We start from the raw sequence: 9374 nt of genomic DNA, 5'->3' as shown, positions 1-9374 counted from the left end.
TTGGGCTATTTTTTATTCACTATGTAATTGAAATATTGCTGTTCTTGATAATGATAGTCATTTCATGTAACATACAATATCAGGGCTGTTCACATTATTTTAGAAATAGAATTTATATTTTTTATTATTATGAAAATAAATATTTTCACGATTAATATTTGAAAATATAATGAAATAGAAGATAATTAAAAATTGGTAATCATTCCCAATATGATTTTGGGGCATATGTTTTCAAATATATGTGTGTGTGTGCATACACACATACATACACAATTAGAAGCTTTTAGCCCATTCTTCTCACCTTCTCCTCACCAACATTCACTGCCTTGTCAGCCTACTATATAATTTTCTTTGCACTTAGGACAGCCATCATCACCTAACCAAATAGTAACCACTGCAATTGAAATTGGAATTTTATTCTGAATATATATACATTTATATTTATATTATATATACATTTTTATATTTATAGTCTAAATATGTATATTTATATACTTATATTCTAGATATGTATTTCTGTATTTAGAATAAAATATATAGTGTGTATGTATGTGTGTGTGTGTATAAATATACATATATATATATATATAGAGAGAGAGAGAGAGAGAGAGAGAGAGAGAGAGGCAGGGAGGGAGGGAGATCTGAACTGCAATGAATACTCTTTGGTTAAGTGAATAGCGATTGCCCTAAGTCAAAGGGAGGTCAGACAGTTGGCTAGTAGATTAGGATAAGCTAGTAGTATAATAGATTAAGCGATCCTGGAAGGCTTTGGGTTTCTTGGGGCTATAAGGAAGATGAATAAATCAACAAGAGAAGAATCCTTAGATATTTCAGATATAAGGTGTTGACAGAGAACAAATTTGGGATGTGTTAATACAAATGGAAATTTGTTATTGGGGTCCAGGTGCTTGCCTGGTTCAGTTGGTTAAGCGGCCAACTCCTGATTTCAGCTCAGGTTATGATGTCATGGTTTGTGAGATGGAGCCCTGCATGCGGCTCTGTGCTGACAGCATGGAGCCTGCTTGCGATTCTCACTCTCCCTCTTTCTGTGCTCCTCCCCCCTCAAAATAAACACTTATAGAAAAGAAAAATCAAAAAAAGAATATTGGGGTCACCATTGTGAGGTAAATCTAAATATTTTTCAAGTTTTGTTTTAGAATATAAGAAACTCTCAAACCTCTACCAGACCTTAGGACTAACCTCTATGATTCAGTTTCTTCCAGAAATATAATAAGAAACTACTTAACTCCTTAAAAGTGTGTAGTTAAAATTATTTTATATTTATAGGATGGCATGGATTAAAACAATGGTTTAAGTGATAAGTATTGCATTTTTATTGGATAACTGGCACTATTCTTGAAATATAAACTGGGTCCTGGACACCTCACGATCAAAAGATAAAGTCAAACTCATTGGAAATTCAGAGAAGATTTTTAAAAATCATGATTAATGGACTGGATGAAATAGCTCATGGAAAAATAGTGAAAAACAAATGACCAAAAGCATGGTTTAGAATTTATGAAAAATGTGTGAATCTCAAGTTTCTCACGTAGAGAGGGTTTTTGATGTGTGTGTTTTTTATTTAATTGCTTCCATATGCATAAGGAAAAAAATTTTTATCTGAGCCAGAGGTCTCAGTGTATTGCAAACACATGCATTGTTTTAAAAATGCAAACCAAGTAAAATCAGAAGAAATTTCCAGGCCTGGAGAGAGGGATTATGCTAGAAACATTGCTGAATGTGGAAAAAAAAAAAAGAATTTTGTTTATAAATCAATTAGGCAAGTTGCCATTCTTTAAAGACATCAACAATGTTGGGGCACCTGGGTGACTCAGTTGGTTAAGTGTCCAACTTTTGATCTCTGCTCAGGTCATGATCTCATTGTTTGGTTCATGAGTTCAAGCTCTGCATCAGGCTCTGCACTGACAGCGGGGTCCTGCTTGGGATTCTGTCTGTCCCTCTCTCTACCCACACCCCCACTTGTTCCCTCTCTCTCTCTCTCTCTAGGAAAACAAACAAACAAACAAACAAACATCAGCAATGTCATGCCTGAAGAAATTATTTACCAAGGACCTTAAAAGGTACACCCCTGAAAAGGAAGACGATTCCTCAAAGTTAACATGAGCATCAGATCACATAATTAGAGAGCAGTTCTCAGAACTAATTTCCTTAGTCTGTAAAATGTGAACAATAATAGAATCTACTCCATAAGGTAGTATTTGCAAGCTTGGTTTACTAACTGTTAAACATCATCAAGGGTAGGTTACCATGAGGAATCTCTGACAGGTACTAGGGCCACTATATACGAATTCTGATTAATACTAAGTACTTTTCAGAGTTGAGGACATTTCTGATGTCCTTTGAGATGGATGGTGATGAAGAAAAAGAAAATTCATTGAGTTCCTACCATATGCAAGCCACTGTGCTGGTGCCTCGCATAAGATTTTATTTAAATTTCATAATAACCCTGTACTTACATTTTATCACCTACATTAAATAGATAGAAAACTGAGTTGTAGCAAATATGAATTAATACACACACATTTATATATAGAATTCCCATGAGTTAGTAAGAAATTTAGGTCTAGAGAAATTAAACTTATCCAAGTTTGACCAGAAAGTGAGTGAAGATCTGTCTGATTCTAAACACTGTAACCTTCTCCATAAACCTTGCAAAATTGGTTCCATATCTCCAAACATCTCTCTTGTCAGCATTATACCAAGTTTGAATGATTTTAACTAATTACCTTTCAAGTTAAGCAATTAAAAGTTTTTCTTTTTTTTCTTAAATTTAACCTTATTAAGGCATGTCAAACTATTATTAATGCATTTAATGATTAGAAGAAAAAAAACAAAAAAATAATAGTTAAGAATTTCATTGATGGATTGCAGTGAGGTAGGTCCTCTGTTCCTCCTCAGTGTTTTAAATCTTCAACCAGGGTAAAGTTATAAGAAGTTCCTTTCTTTTCAAGGCTTAACATTTTACTTTTCCCAGAAATATTTTATTTTCAAAAGACATGAAAAGGCTGGGAGCAAATGAATCAATTTCTTATTTTATAATATAAGATATCCCAGTTCAGATATTCAGGATCCAGAGCTGAAATCAGGTATTCAGGATGGCCTCTGTCTCTTTTCATTTCTGTTTCCTTTGTGTTGAGTTCTTTCTCTCTCAGGCTCTAATAGAAGAAATTGCAGCTACAGACAGAATGTTTGTGTTTCCCCCAAAATTTGTATACTGAAACCCTAACCCCCAATGTGATGATGCTAGCAAGTAGGGCCTTGGGGATGTAATTAGGTTTACATGAAGTTATGAAGGTGAGATTCTCATGATGAGATTAGTGTCCTTATAAGAGAAGACCAGAGACCTTGCTTTCTCTCTCTTAACCATGAGAGAAAATGCAGGAAGAAGGCAGTCCTCTGCAAGAGAGCTCTCACCAGCAACTGCTTTGACTGGCATCTTGATCATGGTCTTTCCATCCCCCAGAAGTAGGGGAAACAAATGTCTGCTGTTTGAGCCACTCAGTCTATGGTATTCTGTCATAACAGCTCAAAGTGACTAAGGCAATTCCCCACTATAGGTCCAGGCTTACCTGGTCCCTAAATTTTACTGTTTCAGAGGCAGAGAGACTCTCTCCCAGTGATCACGTTAATCTATGAGAAGGGACTCCCACTGGTGTTCCTAGGGTCATGCACCTGTCCATTTCTGTGGTGGTAGAGGCAGAGTTTCTTGAAGAGGTTAAAAGAAATAGTAAAATGACTCAATAGTAAATAGTAAATAGTAAAATTATTCAACAGTAAAATGACTCATAAGTGACGTGTTCAGGAAATGTTAATTCTCAGTATTAATTGTTACATTTTAGAGGAGACCCTCTCTGCAGAGCTGCTGGTATTAGGAGGGGCATTTGAGGCAAGGGTACTTTCTATCACTTTTTATCACTTTTTGAGTCACTTAAAGGTAATCCTAAGATTCTAGGAGAAACAGAATCCATATCAGAACAGAACAGAAATTATTCCAGTTAATTTTTTATTAAGTAATCTCTACATGCAATGTGGGGCTCAAACTCACAACCCTAAGATCTAGTTATTCCAGAATACCTAGAGACTGCTGATTTTCACTTCTTTTTAAGAAACGAAGAACTCTTTTATGATCAAAATTTCATGATACTGATTGGAAATATACTAAATGACAAAACTACTAGGAATTAGTAATTGTATTTACAACTTCTTCATCAAAATATAATTTTAAAATAGTAGAACATATACAGTGTGAGGCAGACAACTTACCTAAAGTAAATATTTTAAGTTTGGCAAGCCATATGGTCTCTGTTTAAACTATTTAACTGTCATTGCAGTGTGAAGTAGCTATAGAAAATAAATGAATGGATGTGGTTATGTTCCATAAAACATTATTATAAATTCAGGTAGTAGGCTAGATTTTGTCCATGGGCTATAGTGTGCTGACACCTGCTATTACAGTATTTCTTCTTATACGTACAAGTTCCAAATTACTGGAAGTACTGCCATAGAATCTCACCGTGGTGTTCATTTTTGCTGTTCAAAACTATTCTTTTTCTTTTAGGTCCATGATAGGTAGGTTTTATTTCTCAACTCCTTTTGAAATTTAGCATGGCCAACATGTCTTGCTTTTGGAAACAAAAATGTGAGTAAAATTGCCATGTGTTCCTTCTGTAAAGAAACATGAGAAGCTAATGCATAATTTGCCATGCACCATTCCCACTGCCCCAGGAACTTTGGAAGCATGTGTTGAGATTCTTTTCCTACAGTTATGATGAGCAGAATCTTCCTGATGGCTTTCTTTGGGCACATAGTATATATGAGGAATACAATTTAAATTTAATTTAATTTTTAAACCAGTAGGATTATGGGGTTGATTTCTTTTTATAGCATAGTCTGGCCTATCCTGACCAATATCTCTAATTCCAATGACCCACAGGTTGAGAATCCCTAATGTTACCTTAATAAATGGAATTTCTTAGAAGAAATGGATATATATCCTTAATTTTTAAAAAATATATTAATGAAAACTCTTGCATGCAAGTAAAATAGAACTAATTTGAACCAATTTGAGCTAGCTTCTAAGAGTTTTTAAAGGATGTTGGAATTTCTCATACCAGTCAATCCTGCTTTCAGTTTGGGGGTCCATAATGTCAAGACACCATTCTAGGCACTGGGTATAGACTGCTGAACAACATATTTGATACAGTGCTAGACAGTAAGACCTGCTGTGCAGAAAATAAATATGTATAATAGAAGATAAAGTTATGGAAAGATGATAATTGAAAGATTAGCCACCCAACTACGGGGAGAACTGGAATGTAGATGCATCTCACTAGGAGTACAACCAGCAAGTAAGTGCCTGTAGAAGCACATGCATTCTCTCCCTCCCTTCCAATCTCTCTTCTAACTCTCTCTCTTGTTTTCATTTCTATTTCTCTTTATATGCTGGCCTCATTGTCTCTCACTGTAAGCCAGCTGCTCCACAGGGCAGGAATCATGACTCCCAAGACTTACCAAGTCTCACCTCCTAGAGCTTATACCACCAGACAGGGACAGAATTTTTATTCTCAATTTTAGTTTCAAAAATCCTTGGGACAGATTCTGTCCCACCTCGGTCAGTTGCTTATCCTTGTATTGATTGTGGTTAGTGGCTGGGATAAAGTAAGATCATGCTAGCACCCACACTGAGCGTGTGTACTGAGGGAATCAGGGATCAGTTTCTCACAGATGAAGGCCAATATCATAAGTAACCATTAACATATATTAACACTTGTGCTTCTATACCAAGGTATATTAAACTAATTATATCTCTCATTCCACAGGCTTCTCCGTGTGTCTTAAGTAATACTTTTATTTTCCTGAACATCACAAAAATTCCTCAAGGGATTGCTTTCACCATATTTCCATGTTTGGTGAAGACTACTTGACATTAAGAGTTAAGAGTCTATTGCCCAGAGTGGGAAAAACAGGCAAACATCCTCTTTATAGAATTTTACTTTAACAAAAGATATCTCTGTATGGCTATGGCAATATTAGATTATTTGAAGGAGCACACTTCTCAGTTTATTAAATCACATCTGGATAGGTAGTATCTACTTTCAAGGGTGTCCTGCCTAGGCCTTAGAATATCTTCTATGGGTGGGGCACTTGGGTGGCTCAGTCAGTTGAGCCGTCTGTCTGACTTCGGCTCAGGTCATGATCTCACGGTTTGTGGGTTCGAGCCCCGCGTGGGGCTCTGTGCTGACAGCTCAGAGCCTGGAGCCTGCTTTGGAATCTGGGTCTCCCTCTCTCTCTGCCCCTCCCCCACTCATGTTCTCTCTCTCTCTCTCTCTCTCTCTGTCAAAAATAAATAAACATTAAAAAAAAAAAAGAATATCTTCTACGGGTGCCTGGGTGGCTCAGTCCATTAAATGTCTGACTCTTGGTTTCTGCTCAGGTCATGATCTCATGGTTTATGAGTTCCAGCCCCACATCGGGTTCTGCGCTGGCAGTGTGAAGCCTACTTGGGATTCCTATCTCTATCTCTCTCTCTCTGCCCCTCCTGCACTCGCTCTCTCTCTCTCTCTCTCAAAATAAATAAGCTTAAAAAAACAATATCTTCTAGACATGGAAATTCAGTCTCTAATACTGCTGGCACATCCATAATATTCTATCTACATGTATTGATGAAACCACTATTGAAAAAAAAATAGAGCTCACAGATTATTAAAATTTTTTTCTAAAAACAGAGTTCTTGAGAAAAAATTCTGAAAGCATTATTATTATTATTATTTTATTTTTTTGCTAAGTGTTGAGATACTAGTAAAATGAAAGAAGTTAAGAGTAAAAACAACTCCTGAACCAATCTCAGATTTCTCCATGCATGTATGAATGGAAGAAAAAGCTGGTGAGGAAACCTCATGTATAAGTGATACTACATATAGTAATACTATGAAGGCAAACCCTGTCATATGGTATATATATATATATGGGGAATTCAGGCAAAAGCCTTGGGAAATATACATTGGGCAGTTACATCAATCCCAAGGGCAGACATCTGTCTGTTCTTTAAATCAGCAAAGAAAGAAGGGCAGTTAGCCCTAACCATGGAAATGGAATTCTCAATAGAGATGGGGAGTACAATCAATACTCATAATTAGGGGGGAGCACTTGAGACAGCTGCATGTAGTGTGAGCAGTTCCTAATGAGCACAGAGCACTGAGGCAGCTGCCAAAGCTTCCTATTCCTTATGGACAGGCAAACTCATAGGCTGTTATTGAACATGTGATTGAACTATGTTTCTGAAATTCTTAAAAGCTTACAGATCCTTTTCAAAGAGAGAGACTATCCTTTAGAGAAATTTCACATGGTTGGGTAAAATAAATAGACATCTACTTGCTCAAATATATCGTAGCTTCACTTAATAAATTGTAAACATCTTGGGAACAACATTAAGGAGGTGGATTAAGAAAGACAGGATGGGGGGCGCCTGGGTGGCTTGGTCGGTTAAGCGGCCGACTTCGGCTCAGGTCATGATCTCTCTGTCCCGTGAGTTCGAGCCCCGCGGCGGGCTCTGTGCTGACAGCTCAGAGCCTGTAGCCTGTTTCCGATTCTGTGTCTCCCTCTCTCTCTGCCCCTCCCCTGTTCACGCTCTGTCTCTCTCTGTCTCAAAAATAAATAAACGTTAAAAAAAAATAAAAAAAAACAAATAAATAAAAAGAAAGACAGGATGGGATTTTGGAGAGTCAGAAGGCAGGCAGACATACCAGCAGCCAGGGAATGGAGGCCCTACAGATAAAGCAGACACTGGGCTTTACAATAAATGCTTCTCAGATATTGATTAAAGAAACAAATTAAATAATAGAAAGTTATAATTTAGTTACATTTCTATAAAATTGGGTGTTGAATCTCATGACTGGAGAAATTACAGAATATCTCTCCTAGCTTTCCCACCTGCTACATCTTCTCCCCTTTTCTCTGCATGCAAACGTGGCACACCAACTTGTCAACTAAAGGTAATCTAATTTATTTGAAATGTCTCATACATATTAGTCATACTAAAATACATTTTCCAAAAGATAGTAAGGAATGGACTGTCACAAAAGCACTTTTCAACAGAAATTCTCTATTGATTCTGATTTATAAGGATGTTTATGTTCCTTTTCAAATGGTTGCTCTTTTTCTTAGTTTTTTTGTTTGTTTGTTTGTTTGTTTTTATTTCTAACCTTCTGGTTTTTTTAATGGAACATGCTGACAGTGTGGAGCATGCTTGGGATTCTCTCTCTCTCCCTCTCTCTGCTCCTCCCTGCTCATGCTCTTGCTGTCTCTCTCCCTCTCTCTCAAAATAAATAAAGCTAAAAAAAAAATAGAAAGAAGGGATTGAATTATTATTATTTTTATCATATAAGAATGTAATTGAAAACAAATAAACAAAAAGATATATATATTCTGAGCTTTCTTATGAGACTGATTTGTGTGTAAACAATAAGCAATATAAATTCAGGATTGTGTTAGAGAGACAAAATTAAAAGTCTACCAAAGCTAGCTATGATGGTAACAAGGATGGGAATAGTTCCTCCCAGAAACAACTATAAAAATAGCAATATGGAAAACAATCCATTTCATAAGTTGAACAAGACATAAATCTGCAGTTCCTAAATACAGGAGTAAATAACACATACCCCATCATCAACCTGGCTTTCTGCCTGAAGACAATTTCTTGTCATTGGCACAGAAAAGTTGGGCCCAGATAAAGCACAATGGGATTGAAGAGTGGGAGGAGACAAGAGATTGCGGCTTGGAGCTGCTTAGTTGGTAATTTCAGTCTTTTAAACAATTAGTCTGTTTCATGTAAGTTTTCAAATTTTAGGGCATGGAGTTGTTCACAGTAATCCTTTACTATCATTTTAATGTCCATGGGGTCAATAGTGATAACCCTCTTTCATTTCTGATATTGGTAATTTGTGTCCATTGCTTTTTCCTCTTAAATAGCCAAACTAGAAATGTATCAATTTTATTGATCCAGAGAAACAGATTTGGTTTCACTAATTAAAAAAATTTTTTTTTGCTTTTTTTCAATTTCATTCATTTCTACTTTATTTTTTATTATTTGTTTACTTGTATATGCTTTAACTTAAATACTCACCTAGAGTCATTAGCTAAAAGCTTAGATGAATGATTTTAAATCTGTCTTCTTTTCTAATGTATACATTTAACACTATATATTTGCATGTAATTACTGATTTTGGCACATTCTCACACACTATGAGAAGTGCTACTTTCATTTTCATTTGGTTATTTTCAAATTTCTCTTGAGACTTCTTTTGCCATGTGTAATTTAGAAGTGTGTTGTTTAATCTCCAAACATTGGATATTTT

The sequence above is a fragment of the Lynx canadensis genome, chromosome D1 (assembly GCF_007474595.2).
Source record: "Lynx canadensis isolate LIC74 chromosome D1, mLynCan4.pri.v2, whole genome shotgun sequence".
Classification (NCBI taxonomy): domain Eukaryota; kingdom Metazoa; phylum Chordata; class Mammalia; order Carnivora; family Felidae; genus Lynx; species Lynx canadensis.
Note: the sequence above shows the minus strand (reverse complement) of the source record.